A 23,422-nucleotide genomic window follows, 5' to 3' on the forward strand; every position below is an offset into this window, starting at 1 on the left:
CCACTAACACCCCAAATTTATAAGTTAGTGACCATCAACTCGCCTTTCCTCCTCTTCTTCTCTGTATCGAATTCGTCACCACTTAGTTATATAACTTGGGGAAAATGCTTTAGTTTAGTTTTGTCATAACTTAAATATGTGTTAATAATACTTGCTGAGAAGACAATTCACATAAAGCACTTGGAACAGTGGCATCTATCATCTTAAATAAATTTAGCTTTTGTATTATTTATCTATGGAGGTTATAAACCATTTCTCGATTGAGGTATAAGCCACGCCATAACTTCACGGCTTAAAGCAATAGTCATTTATTTTGTTCATGAATCTGTAAATCGAGCAGGGCAAAGTAGAGGACATCTCATCTTTGTTCCATGCAGCATCAGGCTGGAAGGTACTTTCAAGAGGGCTCACCCAAAAGGTTGGCAAATGGGTGTTTGCTATGGCTGAGCTCAGCTTGGGTTGTGGCCCAGAGATCTACATTGTTCTCCAATCTGCACCTCTCTGTCAGTTGGGCTTCCTCACAGAAGGAGAAATGAGCACCATGAGGCAGGAAGTGAATTCGAAGAACAAGCATCCTGCAGGACAGAAAGCAGAAGCCATTTACTATATGGCAGGCACTGTTCTGGTCCCAGAAACTGACACTGTCACTTCCACTATATTCTGTTTTTCAAGCAGTCACAGAAGCCAGATTCAAGGAGAGGGGACAAAACACTTCTCAATGGGAAGACTGTCAATTTCTGGCTAAGTTACAAACCACCCCGGCTCTTTCCCTACATATCCCCACCATTCTCTCCATAACCACCTCCAGTACTTTGCATTTAGCCTTTAGTAAGTTCCTGAAGTGTTGTCATGAACTACTAACTTATCTCCTTGCCTCTTGTTTTACGTTCCTCCAGTAACTTCCCCACACTGATATTTCTAAGATTATGCTATGTTTACTTCCTTTAAAACCCTTTAATGGCTCCCTATAATATGAATAATACCCAAATTCTTTAGCATAGTACCCACAATTCCCAAACTGTTCACCAAATCGAATCAAACTCACAGTTGTGTGGTAGGATATTTAAAAGTTTTGAGGAAAAACAAAAGACATCTGTTAAGACACTGTGAGTTCTGTTACAGGCTTTCATAGATTGGGGACATTAACAGGTTCAATAACAGATCTAGATATATTTCTTTATATCTCTGCAAACCTGGGCTTGGGGTGATTTCTATGGTTAAATAAAAAGGTACTATGTGAAAATCAGTATGGAACAGGAAATGAGGATGATAGTATACAATCTAAATCTGGGATTCTAGAAGGTGCTCAGTGCCCAATAGCCATACACATTTCCTTAGTAAATATGATTTTAAAATACAATAGGAATATTGGCTTTTTTCAATTTACATATATTATTTTTCAAACAGCTAGCAAATTGTTAGAACATAACTACTTAATAAATTATTTGGGCCTATGTACTTAATAAACAGAATTGTTAAATAGCTTTTTTATTCTATAAATACTACGAAAGAATTTACAGAGTCACTAAGGACAATAAGAAGGTTTGGAAAAATTGTGCCATAATGTATGCAACAAAAATTTCAGAAAAGATACTTAAAAAAAAAGTGTTGGCCGTCTTCTCTTTTTAAAATATCTCCTCCAGCCACTGAGGTGTCTAGTGAGGAGGAAAGATGTTTGCTTGAGTTTGTCGGGATTACCTTAGTCTATGCCTCACATTCTATTTCCTCCATCTTTACCCAAAATGTCAACGCCTTTGGCCAACTTCATTCTTTAGTTTTCTATCTCGTAATGCTTTATGCTTTTCTCTAATCCAGATTCTCCCTTCTCACTTTTCATTGTACCCTCTGGAACTTCCTCCACCACCTAATCACTCTTCCATATCCTGAATGTTTTCACAGGGCACTTTAACCAAAATAAATTCCTCCCTAGAGTACGTGGCCAATGGAAGCTCTTGATTTTTTACTATAATGAATATTCCCTCATATATTGTCCTAGTGACTGACTTGCTTTTCAAAGGCAATACTAGATCTTTACTTTCTAGTCTTTTGAAACACTTGTGTTCTGGTGAGACCTGCCACCAGGTTATGTCTCCTCTTTCACCCCAGCCCCTTTCTGTCATGAAGAGCCTTTTGCTCCTCACCCCTCATGGTACCTTCCCCCATTCTTTAGTGGCTTTGCCCTCTGGCTCCAGACCTCTTTCTCCACCCTGTCTGGTCTCCATCCTGAGTGACCTCAGCAACTATTTGAATGAGTCACTCCACACCCAGGCCTCCTTGGTCTCCTCAGCTCCAATTACTGGTTCTTCCACTCCACATTAGCCGGCCCAGAGTCACAATCTAGCCCAGAGTTCTCAAAGTGTGGTCCAGGGACTGGCCGTGTCAGACTGATACTGGCTGTATCAGGCTAGGAGGCTTGGAAACCGCAGATTTCAAGGCCAATTACCCAGTGCTGTTGAATCGCTTTTTTTTTTTGATCGAAAGTCCTGAGAATGTAAATTTTAACAAGCTTCCCAGGTGATTCTTAGGTAAAGTAAACTTTGAAATTTACTGTGTAAGTGTAGTTATTTATCCTTAAAAACAACTCCACAGTTTAACTGAATAACTTAGAAATCATAGCCTTTAATGAGAATCTCCTATCTTTCTGCATTATAACTGCTTTTGATGTAATGTGGCCTCTCCCTTTGGATTGTTTTGTTTTTTAAGACAGGTTTGCTCTGTCACCCATGCTGCAGTTCAGTGGCACAATCTCAGTTCACTGCAACCTCCGCCTCCTGGGTTCAAGCAATTCTCCTGCCTCAGCCTCCTGAGTAGCTGGGACCACAGGTGCCCACCACCATGCCTGCCTAGGTTTTGAATTTTTAGTAGAGGCGTTCTCTCCTGATTTTACATCTCTCTGTTTTTTAGCTTAGATCTTAAAATTAATAATAATAATAATAATAATAATAATAATAAACTTTTCCTGAGCATTGACTATATGACAGGCACTATTCTAAGTCCTTTACTATATTACATATTAATTCATTTAATCCTCACAAGAACTCAGAAAGGCCAATACTCTTTGTAATCTCTCTGTTTTTCTTGCCAAAATGTTCAATTCCCTTGCCTCTCTGTATTTTTTTTGCTTCCATCTGGCAATACACCAACCCAAGATCTACATTCCAATGAATGCTCTCTCCCAGTCTTCAAACCTCCAATCCCAACCTCTCCTTTCCTTTCAACAGCAAACTTCCACTTTGACTTCTTATAGAATAGAAACTCTTGGATAAAAAGGATCTAAACTGAGCATCATCATATTGCAAAAACATCTACATTAGTACTCAAGCTTCTTTTATTTCCTCACATATTTAACATATAGTTATCAAGGGCTTACCACGTATGTACCATGCTGTACAGATTTCAAGGAGGAGAGACCTGGCCTTTCACTTGTACTTGTTACTCTGAGTCTCAGGTCCTTCTCCCTTCCCATACTCATGCCCAGTTGATGGTCTGCTTTTCCACAATTTCAGCATAATTACTTTTCAGACTTCTCATGTCATAACAAGACAAAAGCAGAAAACCTCACTCCCTTACTCTCACTTCTGTCTCCAGAGCCTAATTTCTCATGAAAAAAATATCATCTAGCCTTCTTTACTTACCTCCCACTTTCTCTTTAATTCGTGCCAACTTTGTTTTTGTCTCAACAACTGCTCAAGCATGATTTTTACTATGGCCATCAATCACATCATGTGACTAAATCTAGCGGCCATTTTGTTGGATCTCCCAGCAGCATTCATACAGCTAATCACTCATACTTTGTTAATGTCTCTTTTCTTCTTGGCTTCAACCACCCTATCCCCTCTGAGAATCCCCCATCCTGGCCTTTCCTGTTCTACCTAAACTTCAAATGCTGGACTGTCTCAGGTCTCTGTCCTACACATTCTTTCTTCTTCTCTACATTCTGTTCATAAGTAATGTCACCTGTTTTCAATTTCCATTTGCTTGCTGATTAAACCACATACTAGGCTGAGTGGTGGCTCATGCCTGTAATCCCAGTACTTTGGCAGAGGTGGGTGGATCATTTGAGGCCAGGGGTTCAAAACCAGCCTGGCCAATATGGTGAAACCCGCCTCTACTAAAAATTCAAAACCTAGGCAGGCATGGTGGTGGGCACCTGTAGTCCCAGCTACTCGGGAGGCTGAGGCAGGAGAATTGCTTGAACCCAGGAGGTGGAGGTTACAGCGAACCGAGATTGTGCCACTGAACTCCAGCATGGGTGACAGAGCAAACCTGTCTCAAAAAAACAAAACAAAACAAAACAAACAAAAAAACTAGCTGACACCCTGGGCAAGTCACTAAATTGAATTAATTTTCTACAGAATATCTACTTTTTAGCAGGCACTATCCTAGGCACGACAAATACAGACTAACCAAGGGATACTTTTTGCACTCAAGAAGATCAGTCTCATTTTTTTCTGAATGTTTTCCTTACTTAGGTAACAGGGGAAAAATACTATAAGGTTAGTAATAATTCTTAAAAATATATATATATAACAATGAAGGAGAAACATTTAATTTTCATAACCATGTCTGATAGACCACTATATCCCATTTCTCAAGGTCCCTTCAGAAAAAGCCACACATAACCTATTTCTCCTGAAGCTAAAACTAGAGGTTGGAAACAGCTTTGTTGATGCTGGGGAAATCTATTCACTTTCTCTTCCTGTCATTGAGAATTTAAGACCAAATTCCAACTCAGCCTGAATCTTGTAGCTTACTTATCTGTATTCTTTTTCTTTTTGGCATTAACTACCTTTTGTTTCCCCTCTATTGGTCCAGATGCTTTAAATTTTTGCATGTGTTTTCAGTAAGTTGATTTGGATTTTTTTTTTTTTAACAAGATCTGGTACAATCAGCGATAAATGTATATGAAACACTTGTAAACCATAAGTGTAAATGTGTAAACATAGGGAAATAAACACAAGAGTCGTAGTCTTCTTAACAACTGCCTTGTAGTCCAGATACGTTTCTCTCAGATATGGTGAAGTAGAAATTTGAAGAACTAGATAGAGTCCTGCAAGTCCTCACAACATTCAAAGGAAGGGAGGACCTACAGAAATGAAGTGTTCAATGTTCAGCAATTCAGAAAAAAAATGGAATTCCTCATTCATTAAGTGCTTATTCTTTAAAAAATTAGTTTACTACTCTCATATAGAAAGACTTCTGTTCTGAGGATTTTTCTCCAAATAACCAGCTTCATTTGATGTGTCTATAGGTTGTTAAAAAATAATATGTGCCTCTGTACAATTGACTGCTCATAATTTTGAAATGACCAAGTGCAGAGTTACATATTTACTTATACAAATTATATAGTCACAAAGAAAACAGTATAAAATAATACTTTGTTTTTTAAAAAGAAATTTAAAGTGGCATTAAATCAACTACCAAATATTTACTGAGTGCTGACATTCTACAGCAGGCACAGTTATAGGGACACTGAGAAAAACACAGGCAAGGCCTCTGTGACCTATAAGCGGGATCAACATTTTGCTCAAGTCCAAATATATTCCTGTTTTAGAAGGATGTATCCCATTTGAAAATTAGCTTATGTACATAGACTTATGTATTTAAAAGGATTTGTCTAGTAAGTATGTGTGTGACAAGAAAATGCTGTTAATATTATTAAAGAATAACTAATGCCTTTCAGTGACGTGTGAGATTCTCTACTAATATTCCTACTGGGTAGCTCAGTTTTGCCATGTGGATCATTGAGAATTTCCCTCAGTTATTTTTATTTTCTCAAAGGTATACAGGATAAGTTATTGAAATAAATCTGCTTTAAAGAATCAATCAATATTTAAATAGAAAGCATATGAGACTTTTTTGAAACTGAAGTTTTCTTTTTAAATGGCTTATATGAATAAAGGATTGTGTAGACTTGGAAACACTTGGGAGTGTTAAGATCACACATGACTATAAACTAGCTGCAAGAAGAAAAGAAGAGAGAACAAGTCTAGAAAATATTTCAGATGCAAGACAAGAGAACATATTTCCTTTAAATACAGAATAAAGAAAACAAGTATGCTTCAGCCACCTTTATCTGAACCACACAGTTTACTCCTTAGAAGTTTTGCTACTCTATTTCGTTTTTCTTTTTCTTTTTTTTTTTTAATTTTACTTTAAGTTCTCTGATACATGTGCAGAGATGTACATGTATACAGGATTGTTACACAGGTATACACATGCCATGGTGGTTTGCTGCCTCCATCCCCCCATTCCTATACATCTAAGTCATTTTTCTAATTTGACTTCATAGTCTTTTCTCTTTTTGATTTTTAGAACTTATTCCCTGACAAAATAAATAATTAAACTATAGATGAACTGTCAAAAGGGAACATTATTTTAGTGCAGCATTAACATTTTCATAATTAACATGGAAGTTAATGCTTTTAGCAGATGTAACAACATTAGACTTGTAAATTTTAATTAAAGTTAATGGTTCATGATAGCTGTAGGGAGTAGGCATCCTCTCTAGATACTGAAAACATGTCTAATATGATTAGAAATACTAATTTTAGAAAAAGGATAGTACTGGCAATGATGATGCTTCATTTTCTTACAAAATCAGTGACTTGAAAACCCTTTAAAATGAGGAATCTGGCAAGCAAATAGAAGTTAACAGAAGAGGTGGTAATAATATTTAAGGAACTGAATAAAAAAGCACCAACTGTTTATGTCTACTTCCCTTTCTCTACGTTGCTACCTGAGATATTTCTAAGAAAAGCAAGGAAGTTATTTAGTAATTTTAGACTACGGACTAATGTTTCATCTCAAATTTTCTCTGGAAAATGTTCTCTGTGAAAATCTTTAATTTTTGGAGAGTTGCCCTCCAAAACTGTATGCACATGGCTCAGTCTAGATTTCTTAAAACAGGAGAGTGAATTGCTTTGAACAGAAACAAACAACTTCTACATAAAAATGTTACTAAAATGATGAAAATGATGGCTTTATAGGTAGCCACATGTATTAGCCAGCAGAAAGTCTATGCAACTTTTAAATTCAGTGCCAATGATAGATGCCAAGTGCCTGTTTATTTACAAATAGGCATCAACATTCTTTTAATACTTTCCCAAGTATCTTCATTTCCACTAAGGTCTTATTAAGGCCACTAATTCTAAACAATTCAGTTAAAGGTTACTGTATTTCTTCAATTCTAAAACACATCTAAGGCACATCTAAGATACATCTATTTTCTAGAATGTGAGCTCCTTATCTATCTTGTTAATAAAATAACTCTTAAAGCAGTATTTGGCAAAAGTAGGAACTTAGTAAATACTAGCTGAATGGATAAACTTAACTTGATGAAATTAGAATAAATGTATAATTAATATATGCATTTAATAGTGTTTATTAATTACATATTACATATAGCATATATTTTACATGTAATTAATATTGTCTTGTTGTCTTAAAAGACAACCAAATGCTTTCTTAAAATCCCTAGTGTCTTATAATGGGTGGTAGAGTAGATTCAAGAAAATGTAGAAAGGTAAATGCTTCTATCACCTAAATATTTTTTTTGAGAATAAACTGAACTCTACAAATAATAAATTATGCTCTGTATTCAGATAGTTCTGAGCAAAAGGTTTTTGCAGATCTTCACTGAGAGTACAAAATGCAGGAGGCTCAAGCAGGATGAGCTTTAAATACCAGAGACTTTGGATGCTGGCACTCAACTACAGAAATCGCAGAGACTTCAGAGCTCACTTGTCACTGTCAAATTCCTCATAGTGTAAGGCATGGAACTGGTCATTGCTAAAAAAAATTCTTTCTCATTCTTTACTCGTAACAGTGGTGTGGTCTGTACTATAGAAATTATGGATTAAATAGAGGCCATTTCGACTTCTTTTAACTGTCAATTCTTGGCTTGGTTTCCAACCTGGATGTAGACAAGCTAATTTGCAGGCCTAGTGAAAAGTGGTAGTCCTGAGGTTTATTGTATATTATAAACCTAATGGAATGTTGAGAATTAAAACTTGCTTCCCAATTGGTTACTCTAGTAAACTTTCTAACTGGTTACTTTTTAAACTACTTACAAAAAAATCATGAGAACTACAAGCAGCACGGAATCTGCTGGCAAACGACAATTCAACGTCTCATGTTTCAACATATAAAACATTGATTATGTAATATTTTTGTTATGAATTTTGAGCTGCTTTCAATAATAACAGTGACCCATAGGTCAGGCATTTTCTGGTAATTAGTAACTAACCCAGTTAGGAGTCCAGGCCTCATAAAATATTGTTAAGACAATTTTATGTTTTATAATTTAGAAAGGTCAATCAGTAAAGTTAAGTAGTTCTCTGGCTATTTTCTAGTGCTAAATATGAACTTATATCTCAATATCACTCTTGTTTTATAAAACATAGACTTAATATCACTAGGGATAGAAACATAATTATAGAAATTAGAACTTTAAAACACAGAGAAGGTAAATAATAAATTTACTGGTGAGCAAGAATTTTAATTCAAAACATGATCTGTTACCCAATCTAGTATAAGCATAGTAAGTTTTTCCAACCATCAATGTTCAGGTATCTCCTAGCTTTAAAAAGAATGATAACAATATCTCATCCCAGCAAATAATTTTACATTCCAGTTGCCAGATTTAGCGAATTAAAAAATAGATACCCAATTAAATTTGAATTTCAAGCCAAACATGGTGGTTCACACTTGTAATCCTAGCACTTTGGGAGGCTGAGAGGGGTCGATCACTTGAGGCAAGGAGTTCAAGACCAGCCTGGCCAACATGGTAAAACCCCGTCTCTACTAAAAATACAAAAATTAGCAAGGCGTGGTGGCACACATTTGTAATCCCAGCTACTTGGGAGGCTGATGCATGAGAATCATTTGAACCTAGGAGGTAGAGACTGCAGTGAGCCAAGATCACACACCGTCTAGCCTGAGTGACAGAGCAAGACTGTCTCAAAAACAAAATTGAATTTCAAATAAACAACAAAGAACATTTTAATATACCTATGTCTTATGCAATACTCATATTTTAAAAACTGTTCTTTAACTAAAATTCATATTTAACTGATCATCCTGTATTTTACATGACAACCCTACCCGTTTTTCCAGATTTTAGGCTTCTTTCCCGCTGATTCTCTCTTCACTTGCTAGTTCCCCAAGGGTCAGAGTTGGGGGAGGGTGACTAGTGGCAGGTGTGGGAAGTGTGGAAGATGTATGCATGGCAGTCTCAACACCTCTCCTCCCAGGCCAGCAATACTGCTATTTTACTGGTTTGTCCCATGCTAACACAAAACACTTTGAGGTTCTTCCCAGAGCCCCAGACAGGAAGTAAGAACAAGCCCCTGTGTTCCAAGACACAAAATTGATCCGTGGTCTCTAATAGTACCCTTTCTTAGCATTTTCAACTGTGGGGCAGAAGGGAGTTCAGAATTCTTGATCCGCACACTCTACCCGCCATCCTCTTCCCTCTTTCTCCCTTTATCTTCCCTCTATCTCCTTTTTATCTCCCCTCTATCTCCAGGCTCCCATTCCCAACTCAGGAAGGACATTTCCCTCTTGTGAGGCAGTGCAGAAGTCCCCCATCAAGATTTGATTCACTTTGTGTCATAAACTACCTTGCTCTTGAATTGAAAAATCTGGACTTTCCATCTATTGTTCCTGATAGACTCCAGAGACATATTTTTAATAGAAAGACTGAAAATTGATGGCTATTTATTTTCACCTTTAATCTACCCTGAGGCAAAGGTAATGTGTGGTTAAATGGGGGAGAAAATTGCTATACAAAAAAGGACAAAAAAGTAAAAAAAATACACGATTGTGTTATTTCACAGTATTGTGTAGCTACTCTTAGAAGGTCACCGTGGCTGAATGTTTTGCTCAAAACTACTCCCTTATTTTCAGATTGAGCTAGTGGTCATATTTGTGAACTTACAAGTCCTTTAGTTATCTGAGTGATCTTATAAAAGTAGCTTACCTTTCTAGTTCTACCTTTTCTTCCTTATTCAAAAAATAAATTATGTTGGGGGAGACTTTAATATTTAATCAGGTGACCATTATTTGTTAGGCAATATGAAGTATATCATGATACACAATGCCAAATACAATTATTCCTAATCTACAAAAACATAACACTGCAAGATATGCATTTGAAATATAATGAATGGATACAGTATGTCCAAGGTCATTTCTTTTTTTTTTAAAATATATTTATATATATTATTGAATTTTATGTTCTGGGGTACATGTAGAGAAAGTGCAGGATTGTTGCATAGGTACATATGCAGCAATGTGGTTTGCTGCCTCCATCCCCATCACCGATATCTGGCATTTCTCCCCATGTTATCCCTCCCCAACTCCCTACCCCACACTGCCCTTCCCTAGTCCCCCACCACAGATCTCAGGATGTGACGCTACCCTCCCTGTGTCCATGTGTTCTCATTGTTCAACACCCATCTATGAGTGACAAAATGCAGTGTTTGATTTTCTGTTCTTGTGTCAGTTTACTGAGAATGATGGTTTCCAGAATCATCCATGACTCTGCAAAGGACACAAACTCATCATTTTTTATGGCTGCATAGTATTCCATGGTGTATATGTGCCACATTTTCCTTGTCCAGTCTATCATCAATGGGCATTTGGATTGGTTCCAGGTCTTTGCTATTGTAAAGTGCCACAATGAGCATATGTGTGCATGTGTCCTTATAATAGAATGATTTATAAGCCTTTGGATATACACCCAGTAATGGGATTGCTGGGCCAAATGGAATTTCTATTTCTAGGTCCTTGAGGAATCGCCATACTGTCTTCCACAATAGTTGAACTAATTTACACTCCCACCAACAGTGTAAATGTGTTCCTATTTCTCCATATCCTCTCCAGCATCTGTTGTCTCCAGATTTTTTAATGATCACCATTCTAATCGGTGTGAGATATTATCTCAATGTGGTTTTGATTCGCATTTCTCTAATGACCAGTGATAATGAGCATTTTTTCATATGTTTCTTAGCCTCATATATGTCTTTATTTGAAAAGCATCTGTTCATATCTTTGTCCATTTTTAAATAGGTTTGTTTGTTTCTTGTAAATCTGCTTTAGATCTTTGTAGATTTTGGTATAAGTCTTTTGTCAGATATGTAGATTGCAAAAATTTTTTCCCATTCTGTTGGTTGCTGGTTCATTATAATAATTGTTTCTTTTGCTGTGCAGAAGCTCTGGAGTTTAATTAGATCCCATTTGTCTATTTTGGCTTTTGTTGCCAATGCTTTTGGTGTTTTAGTCATGAAGTCCTTGCCTATGTCTATGTCCTGAATGGTTTTGCCTAGGTTTTCTTCTAAGGTTTTTTTTGGTGTTAAGTCTTATTTTTAAATCTTTAATCCATCTGGAGTTAATTTTAGTTTAAGGTGTCAGGAAGGGGCCTGGTTTCTGCGTTCTGCACATGGCTAGCCAGTTTTCCCAGGACCACTTATTGAACAGGAAATCCTTTCCCCATTGCTTGTTTTTGTCAGGTTTGTCAAAGTTCAGATGGTTGTAGATGTGTGGCGTTGCCTCTGAGGCCTGTGTTCTGTTCCATTGGTCTATATCTCTGTTTTGGTACCAGTACCATGCTTTTTTGATTACTGTAGCCTTGTAGTATAGTTTGAAGTCAGATAGTGTGATGTCTCCAGCTTTGTTCTTTTTGCTTGGGATTGTCTTGGCTATGTGGGTTTTTTTTTGGTTCCATATGAAGTTTAAGGTGGTTTTTTCCAGATCTGTGAAGAAGGTCATTGGTAGCTTGATGGGGATATCGTTGATTCTGTAAATTACTTTGGGCAGTATGGCCATTTTCACGATATTGATTCTTCCTAACCATGAACATGGAATGTTTCTCCATCTGTTTGTGTCCTCTCTTATTTCCTTGAGCAGTGGTTCATAGTTCTCCTTGAACAGGTCCTTTACATTCCTTATTGGTTGTATTCCTAGGTATTTTATTCTCTTTGTAGCGATTGTGAATGGGAGTTAGCTCTGTGATTTGGCTCTCTTTACGTCTGTTATTGATGTATAGGAAAGCTTGTAATTTTTGCACATTGATTTTGTATCCTGAGACTTGCTGAAGTTGCTTATCAGTTTAAGGAGATTTTGGGCTGAGATGATAAGGTCTTCTAAATATACAATCATGTTGTCTGCAAATGGAGACAATTTGACTTCCTCCTTTCCTAATTGAATACCCTTTATTTCTTTCTCTTGCCTGATTCCTCTGGCTAGAACTTCCAATAGTATATTGAATAGGAGTGGTGAGAGAGGGAATCCTTCTCTAGTGCCAGATTTCAAAGGGAATGCTTCCAGCTTTTGCCCATTCAGTATGATATTGGCTGTGGGTTTGTCATAAATAGCTTTTATTATTTTGACATATGTTCTGTCAGTACCGATTTTATTGAGAGTTTTTAGCATAAAGCGCTGTTGAATTTTGTGGAAGGCTTTCTCTGCGTCTTTTGAGATAATCATGTGGTTTTTGTCTTTGGTTCTGTTTATGTGGTGGATTACGTTTATAGACTTGCATATGTTGAACCAGCCTTGCATTACAGGAATGAAGCCTACTTGATCATGATGGATAAGCTTTTTGATGTGCTGTTGCAATCGGTTTGCCAGTATTTTATTGAAGAGTTTTGCATCTATGTTCATTATGGATATTGGCCTGAAGTTTTTTTTTCTTGTTGAGTCTTTGCCGGGTTTTGGTATCAGGGTGATGTTGGTTTTATAAAAAGATTTGGTGAGGATTCCCTCTTTTTCGATTGTTTGGAATAGTTTCAGAAGGAGTGGTACCAGTTCCTCTATGTATGTTTGGTAAAATTAGGCTGTGAACCCACCTGGACTTGGGCTTTCTTTTGGTTGGTAGGCTCTCAATTGCTGCCTCAACATCAGCCCTTGTTATTGGTTTATTCAGGGTTTCGACTTCTTCCTGATTTAGGCTTGGAAGGATGTAAGTGTCCAAGAATTCATCCATTTCTTCCAGGCTTACTGGTTTTTGTGCATAGAGCTGTTTGTAGTAATCTCTGATGGCGGTTTGTGTTTCTGTGGAATCTGTGGTGATATCCCCTTTATCATTTTTTATTGCATCTATTTGATAATTATTTCTTTTCTTTTTTATTAATCTGGCTAGTGGTCTATTTTGTTGATCTTTTCAAAAAACCAGCTCCTGAATTTATTGATTTTTTTGAAGGGGTTTTTGTGTCTCTCTCTCCTTTAGTTCTACTCTGATCTTGGTTATTTCTTGTCTTCTGCTAGCCTTTGAGTTTTTTTGATCTTGCTCCTCTAGCTCTTTTAAGTTTGATGATAGGGTGTTGATTTTAGATGTTTCCTTGCTTCTCATGTGGGCATTTATTGATATAAATTTTCCTCTAGACACTGCTTTAAATGTCTTCAAGAGATTTTGGTACGTTGTGTCTTCATTCTCATTGGTTTTGAAGAACATCTTTATTTCTGCCTTCATTTCATTGTTTATCCAGTCAACATTCAAGAGCCAGTTGTTCAGTTTCCATGAAGTTGTGCAGTTCTGAGTTAGTTTCTGAATTCTGAGTTCTCACTGTGGTCTGAGAGACTGTTATGATTTCCATTGTATTGCATTTGCTGAGGAGTGATTTACTTACAATTATGTGGTCAGTTTTAGAGTAGGTGTGATGTGGTGCTGAGAAGAATGTATATTCTGTGGATTTGGGGTGGAGGGTTCTATAAGTATCTATTAGGTTTGCTTGGTCCAGGTCTGAATTCAAGTCCTGTATATCCTTGTTAATTTTCTATCTTGTTGATATCTCTAATATTGACAGTGGAGTGTTAAAATCTCCCACTATTATTGTGTAGAAGTCTAAGTCTCTTTGTAGATCATTAAGAACTTGCTTTATGTATCTGGGTGCTCCTGTATTGGGTGCGTATATATTTAGGATCATTAGCTCTTCTTGTTGCATTGATCCTTTTACCATTATGTAATGCCCATTTGTCTCTTTTGATCTTTGTTGGTTTGAAGTCCATTTTATCAGAGACTAGGAATGCAACTCCTGGGTTTTTTTTGCTCTCCATTTGCTTGGTAAATCTTCCTTCCTCCCTTTATTTTGAGCCTATATGTGTCCTTGCATGTGAGATGGGTTTCCTGGATACAGCATATTGAAGGGTTTGAATCTTTATCCAATTTGCCAGTCTGTTTCTTTTGATTGGGGAATTTAGCCCATTTACATTTAAGGTTAATATTGTTATGTGTGAATTTGATCCTGCCATTTTGATGCTAGCTGGTTGTTTTGCCCATTTTTTGACACAGTTTCTTCATTGTGTCAATGCTTTTTACCATTTGGTACATTTTTGGAGTGGCTAGTACTTGTTGTTTCTTTCTATGTTTAGTTCTCCTTTTAGTAGCTCTTTCAAAGCAGGCCTGATGGTGATGAAATCTCTGAGCAATTGCTTTTTCATAAAGGATTTTATTTCTCCTTCACTTACGAAGCTTAGTTTGGCAGGATATGAAATTCTGGGTTGAAAGTCCTTTTCTTTAAGGATGTTGAATATTGGACCCCACTCTCTTCTGGCTTGTAGGGTTTCTCCTGAGTGATCCACTGTGAGTCTGATGGACTTCCCTTTGTGAGTAACCCAACCTTTCTCTAGCTGCCCTTAGCATTTTTTCCTTCATTTCGTCCCTGGTGAATCTGACGATTATGCGCCTTGGGGTTGCTCTTCTTGAGGAATATCTTTGTGGTGTTCTCTGTATTTCCTGGACTTGAATGTCGGCCTGCCTTGCTAGGTTGGCAAAATTCTTGTGGATAATCTGAAGAGTGTTTTCTGGCTCGGATTCATTCTCTCAGTCACATTCAGGCACACCTATCAAACATAGACTAGTTTTTTCACATAATCCTATATTTCTTGGAGTCTTTGTTCATTTCTTTTTACTCTTTTTCTCTAATCTTGCCTTCTCTTTTTACTTCATTGAGTTGATCTTCATTCTCTGATATCCTTTCTTCTACTTGGTTGATTTGGCTATTAAAACTTGTGTATGCTTTGTGAAGTCCTCACGTTGTGTTTTTCAGTTCTATCAATTCATTTATATTCCTCTCTAAGTTGTTTATTTTAGTTCGCATTTCATGAAACCTTTTTTCAGAGTTCTTGGTTTCTTTGTATTGGGTTAGAACATGATATTTTTGCTCAGATAAGTTTGTTATTACTCACCTTCTGAAGCCTGTTTCTGTCAATTCATCAGACTCATTGTCCATCCAGCCTTGTTCCCTTGCTGGTGAGTTGTGATCCCTCAGTGGAGGAGAGGCATTCTGGTTTTGTGTATTTGCATCCTTTTTGCACTGGTTTCTTCCCATCTTTGTGAATTTATCTATCTGTGGTCTTTGTGGTTGGTGATTTTCAGATGGGGTCTCTGAATGAATATCCTTTTTGTTGCTGATGAAGTTATTTCTTTCTGTTTCTTAGTTTTCCTTCTAATAGTCAGGCCCCCTGCTATAGAACTGCTGAGGTCCACTCAGATTCTGCTTGCCTGGGGATCACCTGCATTGGCTGCAGAACAGTAAGGGTTGCTGCCAGTTTCTTCTTCTGTAATCTTTGTCCCAGAAGTACACCTGCCCAATGTCAGCCTGAGCTCTCCTTTATTAGGTGACTCTTTGGATATACAGGGGTCAGGGAGCTGCTTGCAGAGACAGTCTGTTCCTTATAGGAGCTCAAGTGCTGAGCTGTGAGCTCTGTTGTTCTGTTCAGAGCTGCTGGGCAGGTACGTTTAAGTCTGCTGCAGTGGAACTCATAACTGCCTTTTTTCCCCAGGTGCTCTGTCCTGTGAAGATGGGGCTTTATTTATAAGTTCCTGTTATTCTGCTGCCTTTTTTCAGTGATGCCCTTCCCAAAAAGGAGGTAGCCTAGTCACAGTGTGAGCTGCTGTGGGCTCTGCCCAGCTGCTGTGTGGACTTCCTTGCAGTTTTTTAATAGGGGTATAGTTAGAACTGCCTTGGTAATTGTGGTCTGCTTCAGTAATGACAGACTGTCTCTATAATGGCGGATTGCCTTGGTCATGGCGGATTGTTTCAGTAATGGCAGACCACCTCAGTAATGTCAGACAACCTTGATAATGGCAGAATGCCTCTGTAGTGGTGGACTCCTTCAGTAATGGTAGACACTCTTCCCCCCACAGAGCTAGACTGTCCTCCTGGGTCCAGCTGTGCTTGCTGTGAAACTCTCAATCCAGAACATTTCAGATTGCTGGTCTTTGTGATCACCTGGCTCCCTGTTTCGGTCCCCTTATTTTCAGTTGAGTGGGCAACTCTGTCTCCCAGGCATTCCAGTCACCAGTTGAAACAGCACCCGGATTTGTGTGAGTTTTTAATGCGGAGACCTGCTGCACCATCTGAAACAGCCACACTGGAGACTCATGGTGCTTTTCTGTCCACGAATCTCCTGGTCTGTGGGCAGTAAAAATTTGGAAATGTGGTGATCACTCACCCTCTGCATTTTTGCTGGGATCTGCAATCCAGAGCTATTCCTATTTGGCCATCTTGGTTCCTGTCCCTCCAACATCATTTCTTATTATAAAGTGTATGATTCTATGTGGTAATGTGATTACATTATTTTGTGAGTGAATCACAGGGTTTCAAAGTTACAAGCATTCTTAGATTGCTTATTTAATCAAATTTCCTAATTTCATAAAAGTACAACTGCCTTTTTCCATTAATAGATGTGGTCAGGAAGTTTTAGAAATAGTTCCGCTGTCCTTTGAAATGTGTATCTTTACATTTCACATTCATCACACTTACCATTTCATATCTGTCTTGTCAGTAGAATGTGTTACCTTTTAGATGGATAACTTTAAATAAAAAAATTATTTATCTGAGGTTGAATTTATCTTTACCAGGTACTTATACTCATGCTCATTTCTCTCTTAGCTCAGAACAATTTAAAAAACAGAACTGGAACAGATGATTCTATGGTAAAAATGCATATTAATTATTGATAAACAAGTATACAATTTTACAAGCAATCAAAGAACTACAAATGAAAACAATTATAATCTTTTTTCCTTTTAAACTGCCAATACTTATAACAATTAGGATATTCTGTGTACATTGAAAAATATTAAAGTGAATCAGAAAAATAAGCCTTGCTCTAAAATGTTGGCATTCTTCAATGGGATTATCCTATTCCTGCTTCTCTCTTTCCCTTAGCAATGTTGTCCACTCTCCTGGCTTTATTTGCCATCTTTACACCTATATTTTATAATCAGTATCACCTATATGTTGTTAAATAAAATTTATAGGAGGTCCTTTGTTTGGACTGAGCTTTTGCACTAGGCCCAACAGGTCAAACCAAAATGGCTAAATGGAGTCACTAATTCTGTAATTCCAGGACACCAACGTGGAACTAAGTTATTCTAAGGAATCAGGAGAGAGATAATGACCAACTCTCCTAACAGATCAGTTTTAGCTGGGATGATATGGAAGTCTCCTCTGCTTTAACCTTTACAAGGAAAGTAACTTTGAACCAACCAATCCACATTTTGTTCCATTTCTGCTTTTTCAGTTCTTTTCTGCCTATAAAGCCAAATCTCCTCTGCTTGTCTCATCAAATGAATCACGAATAAAAGCCAATTGGATCTTTAAGCTAAATTTGTTGTAATTTTGTTTTTGACAATATTCAGACTGCATATTCAATGAGTTACTTGATAGCAACTTGGAGAGCTCACAGGTACCTCAAACTTCGAACAACAGTGTTGTCAGTCATTGTCCTACACTTTTTATAATATTTTATTGTGTTTTTTCATGATGGTACATTTATATCATTAAAAAATCATATCTCAATCTGTCTATTTTCTCTCTCCATTCTCACTGTTAATGCTGTAGTTCAGGCTGTCATCACATGTAGCCTGGATTGTTGCTAAGTCTTCCTTACTGGTCTCCTTGTATCCACTCTTGGCTATTCTCAATCTATTTTTTTTCTTTTTTCTAATTAGTCAAAGTTATCTTTTAAAAACATGAAATTTAGATCTTTTAAGTTTTAGCTGTATGACCTGAAAGACCTAGTTGTCCCTGGAAAAAAGTTTAAGTTTTATTCCAAATGAAAAGGAAAGCCATTAAACAGTTTTGGGGGTAAGGAAGTTACATCCAAAGACTCACACTTTCAAGATTTCCCTGACTGTTGTGTGGAAAATGGATTGTAGGGGAGCATGAGTGGAATCAGAGAGACTAATGAGAAAGCTTTAGTGGTGGTGCCAGGGGGAGGTGATGGAGGCTTGGACTGAGGTAATAGCAGTGATGAGAAGTGGATGAATTTTAGAAATATCTTGTAGGTTTAATTAACAAGACTTGCTGATGGATTACATGTAGAAAGTGAGGAAAAGAGAATAATAGAGAATTATGGATAGTGGGGAAAGAAATTAGTTTAAGAAAGCAATCAGAAATTTCATTTTGTGTATGTTAATTTTGAGATGCCTTCAATACATTCAAGTAGAAAATCATAAGTAGACACTTGGATAAATCAATCTGGAGCTTAGCAAAAGAGTTTAGTATAAAGAAAGAAACTTGAGATTCAGCAGGATATTTCTAGCATAAAAATGGAAGAAGGAGATAATATAGGTAGAGAAATGGACACAGGAATGAGTCTAAGGAACGTCTACATTTAGAGACTGAGTAATGGAGGAGAAGCCAGCAAAGTAAACTAAGCAGGAATTATCAGGGAAGTAGGAGAAAAACCAGGAGAATGAGGTATTACAGAAGTCAAGAAATGACAGTGTTTTAAGAAAGAGGAGGTGCTGCTAATAGGTTAAGTAAATATGACAGAAAGTACTGTTAGACCTGGCAACCCAGAAGTCAAGGGTAATTTTGATATGTGGTGTTATTACTATTATTTACCAATCATTACACATAAGCCACCTGCTTAAAACCATTCAGTGGGCTTCCTTTGGCCTTATAATGCTGTTCAAATACTTCCTGGCCGGGCGTGGTGGCTCAAGCCTGTAATCCCAGCACTTTGGGAGGCCGAGGCGGGTGGATCACGAGGTCAACAGATCGAGACCATCCTGGTCAACATGGCGAAACCCCGTCTCTACTAAAAATTACAAAAAATTAGCTGGGCATGGTGGCGCGTGCCTGTAATCCCAGCTACTCAGGAGGCTGAGGCAGGAGAATTGCCTGAACACAGGAGGCGGAGGTTGTGGTGAGCCGAGATTGCGCCATTACACTCCAGCCTGGGTAACAAGAGTGAAACTCCATCTCAAAAAAAAAAAAAAAAAAAACTTCCTATGCTTTGTAAACCACTCTACCTTGTGCCTAGTGCCTTGTCTCCTGACATCTATCTCTGCAGTTCTGGAAACATGCTATGCTCTCTCCTCTCAATGTTCTCACACAGGTTTGAACCAACAGTAACTTACAACTGTATGATGTATGAGAAGCAGCATAGTGTGGTGGTTAGAAATGCAGTCTCTGGAGCCAGACTGCCTGGGTTTAAATTCTAGCTTTTGCTTTTATGTATGTACAATCTTAGGCAAGTTCCTTTTTCTGCTTTCACTTTTCTCATTTATAAAAATAGGGACATAAGAATACCTATCTCACAGGATTATTATTATAGGAAAAAAATGTTACATTTGAAAGAATGAAAATTACAAGGTGTCAGACAATAGATGCTAAAAGGTAACTGAATAATGCCTTCAAAATCATGAAGGAAAATTACTTATTATCTACATTTCTATATCTGGAAAAAATCAATACTAAGGACAAAATAAAAATATCTTTTCAGACATGTAAACATTTAGAAAATTATGTTGTACATCACCTTTCTTAGGAAATTATTTGAGTATGTATTCTTAAAAATAAGGGAATTAAACAAAAAAGGCAGGGCCAAGGAATGCAAGAATTAGTGATTATGACAATAAAAAGTGATAAAGGGAAATCTGAAAAACAGCTGTGGCTTAGACGACAATTAGTCCTGTTTGGAACCAGAAAACAGAAAACTTTGAAAAGTTCCTAGGAAAAAATATGGAATCCAGAGATTTGATCATATTCTGAGACTTAAGCTGTTGGCTGATTGAAACTGTGAAATAAATGCTGACAGTGCAAAAATTAAACATTGGTAATAAGACCCTCTGGGATAAACAAAAAAGGTATATAATATAGTTATGCTATACTAGCTGAATTTGAAATAAATCGGATTTATATGGTTAAATCATAGTTTAAATTTAATTGACTATTTTTACTTCTAGAATTATAGACAAAGCATACAAGATTTGGTTTTGATTATAGGATTAAATATAAGTGCCATTGTTATGGGCTGAATGTTTGGGTTATGTGATGAAATTGTAACCCTCAATTTGAAGGTATTAGGAGTTGGAGCCTTTGGGAGGTTATTAAGTCAAGAGGGAGTGGAGCTTTCATGAATGGGATTACTGCCCTTATAAAGAGACCCTAGAGATCATGCTGATATGGTTTGTCTGTGTCCCTGGCCAAATCTCACCTTGAATTGTAGCTCTCATAATTCCTACATGTTGTAGGAAGGACCCAGTGGGAGATAATTGAATCATAGTGGTGGTTTCCTTCATACTATTCTTGTGGTACTGAATAAGTCTCACAAGATCTGATGGTTTTATAAGGGGAAACCACTTTTGCTTGGCTCTCATTCTCTCTCACCTGCCACCATGTAAGACATGCCTTTGCCTCCCACCATGATTGTGATGCTTCTCCAGCCACGTGGAACTGTGAATCCATTAAAATGTCTTTTTCTTTATAAATTTCTCAGTCATAGGTATGTCTTTATCAGTAGTGTAAAAATGGACTAATACATTCTCTTTGCTTTCTGCCATTTGAGGGCACAAGGAAAGTCTGCAATCTACAACCTGGAAAAACGTTCTCACGAGACCCAGCCATGCTGGCACTTGGATCTCAGACGTCCAGACTCCAGAACTGTGAGAAATAAATTTCTGTTGTTTAAAAGTCACCCCGTATGGTATTTTGTTATAGTACCCTGAGCTAAGACAGAATCAACCATTTATTCTCTAAAATTTCAATTTTAGATTGTTGATGTTGGAAGAGAATAAAACTGATGGTAAAGACAGAGACACCAGCATCCTTATCCAACAAATGCAGAATAAAAAGATACTGCTATGATTTGAATATGTCCTCCAAAATTCCTGTGTTGGAAAGTTAATGTTCAGTCTAACTGCGTCTTCTGAAGGGTTTAGATTACGAGAGTGGAGTCCTTTTGAATTGAGTCTCACTATAAAAAGGGCTTTCAGGAGTGGGTTGGCTCCTTCTGCTTTTCTGTCATGTTTGGACTCAACATTCCTCCTCTCCAGAGGTGTGGCAACACGGTGCCATCTTTGAACCAGAGTCCAAACCTGCCAGTGTCTTGATATTGAACTTCCCAGCCTCTGGAACCATGAGAAATAAATTTCTGTTCTTCATAAATTACCCAGTCTGTTGTATTTTGTTATAGTCGCACAACATGTACTAAGATGGAGACTGTCTCTAGTTGCTGGCATTCATCAAGGGTGTTAGTTGCAAGCAATGGAAGGTGACTTCGACTTTATTATGTAGAAAGAAGACTACCAGAATTAGATTGGAAAGCTAGCAATAGGAGTTGAGCTATAGCAGAGCTATCGAAAAACAAGTTCAAGGCTGAGTCTAAGAATAACACCCAAAAGCATGTTGCAGAACAGGTCTTGGTTGCTTTCTACTGACCACTAGAAGAAATGACCTCTGCTGCCCAAGCAGTTACACTTATGTGCCTAGAACTTGATCTTGTAACACTGGGAAACCATTATCAGTATTGTTGCTACCACCAAAAGTCTCACACCCACTGCCACCCACACACCTGTACAAGTGGAATTTCCAGAGAAGCCTGTTTCTTTTCCTTCATGTTCTTGTATGAATGAAACTTTGCATAGATTGCTGGAAACTAGGTCACATGCTTCTGTTATAGATGAAAGGGAAATGGGACTTGGAGTCTGACTCAAATTGGGGAGGAAGGAGTCACATTAGGTTTTCCCCAAATATGATACTCAATATGTTACTTAGAGGCAATGACAGATGTCTACTACAACAATTCATAAAAGTATATTATTTAAAGTTACAAGAATAATTAAAAGAGAGACTAAAATTATTGCATTACCATTTACTCCTTCCTCTTTCTGACAACTTGAATCCAATTTATCAGGAAATTCTGTCGGCTTTAATTTCAAAATATATTTAGCAAATGACTCCTCAATGCTTCTACTGCTTTCACGTTCATCCAACTACTGTAGTCTCTGCCCTAAATTATTGCAATAGCTTCCCAGCTCGTCCCTCTGCTTCATGCTTTGTCCATTTACAGAATATTCAAACTCAGGAGCAAGAGAGATCTTTTTAAGATGTAAGAAAGATCCTGTCATGTCTCCTCAAACCATGCAACGATTTCACAGATGACTCAAGAGTAGAAACCTAAAGCGTTTTAAGAGCTTGCCATGACTTCATGGTCCTTTTTGTCTCCCACTGTAAGCTCACCTGCCCCTTCACTAGCTGTTCTCACCAATGTGGCCCCTTGTTGTTCATAAAACATGAGTGGTAAACTTTGTCCCTTACATTGGTTGGTTGCTCTGGGGAAGAGCACTCTTCTCCCAGATAGTAGCATGGCTATTCGCTCATACCTCCAAGAGCTTACTATTTAATACCATTCACCTTGCCCTTAGCACTCCCAGTCTCACCTGCTGCTTTATCTTTTTTCTATAACACACATCACCCCTATAACATACTATAATATAATTTACTTAATTATCATGCTGATTTTCTGTCTCAAGAATGGGAATGATTTTGTCTTTTTTATTAGTTGGTATATCCAGGCACACAGAAAGCTCCCTGGAATAGGAAAATAATAAGTAATTGTTAAATGAACGAATGGATGGATGAGTGGATAACTGATATAAACATTTCTAGAGAAGAGTAGAGAAAGTTAGTTTACTTAAATCCTTGTTTATTGGAGCAGAAAGCTAATAGATAGAGTCTAAAATTGATCAAAATATATCAACTTATTATTTAGAATTATAGTACTAACTGCCAGAAGAGCTAAAAACAGAAATATTGTAAGATGATTACATCTGTTTTTAATGAGTCTGTGAAGGAAGAAGTAGGGCAGAAGACTGAGGTTTTTTTTTACTGTAAACCTTTCTGAACTTTGATTTATAAAGCCATGTGTATGCAATACTTCGATAAAAACTTACTGTGTTTTCAATATAATCAATTAACAACGAAAATATAGTGGATTATGTAAACATTTAAAATACAAAATAAAAATTTTATTGTATTTTTCCTTATTGGTAGGAGACAGAATTTACAATGAGAAATGGAAATTATGAATAATGAAAATAATACAATGACTTAGATATTCTTTTAAAAAAACCTTGCTAAATTTATTGATTTTTGTAGTGACAGATTTCAAGCTAAGAATG

General features: G+C 37.2%; 1 long non-coding RNA gene across 1 annotated transcript in view; it reads right to left on the bottom strand.

Annotated features, from left to right (window-relative positions):
- Nucleotides 1-437: 437 nt before the first annotated feature.
- The window catches only part of LOC118149538 (uncharacterized), a 38,338-nt gene continuing 15,353 nt past the window's right edge, over nt 438-23,422 (bottom strand). Inside the window, exon 3 of the long non-coding RNA XR_004737080.3 lies at nt 438-575. This is a non-coding gene — a long non-coding RNA (uncharacterized LOC118149538). The remainder of the gene's footprint in view (nt 576-23,422) is intronic.

Source organism: Callithrix jacchus, chromosome 19 (genome assembly GCF_049354715.1).
Source record: "Callithrix jacchus isolate 240 chromosome 19, calJac240_pri, whole genome shotgun sequence".
Classification (NCBI taxonomy): domain Eukaryota; kingdom Metazoa; phylum Chordata; class Mammalia; order Primates; family Cebidae; genus Callithrix; species Callithrix jacchus.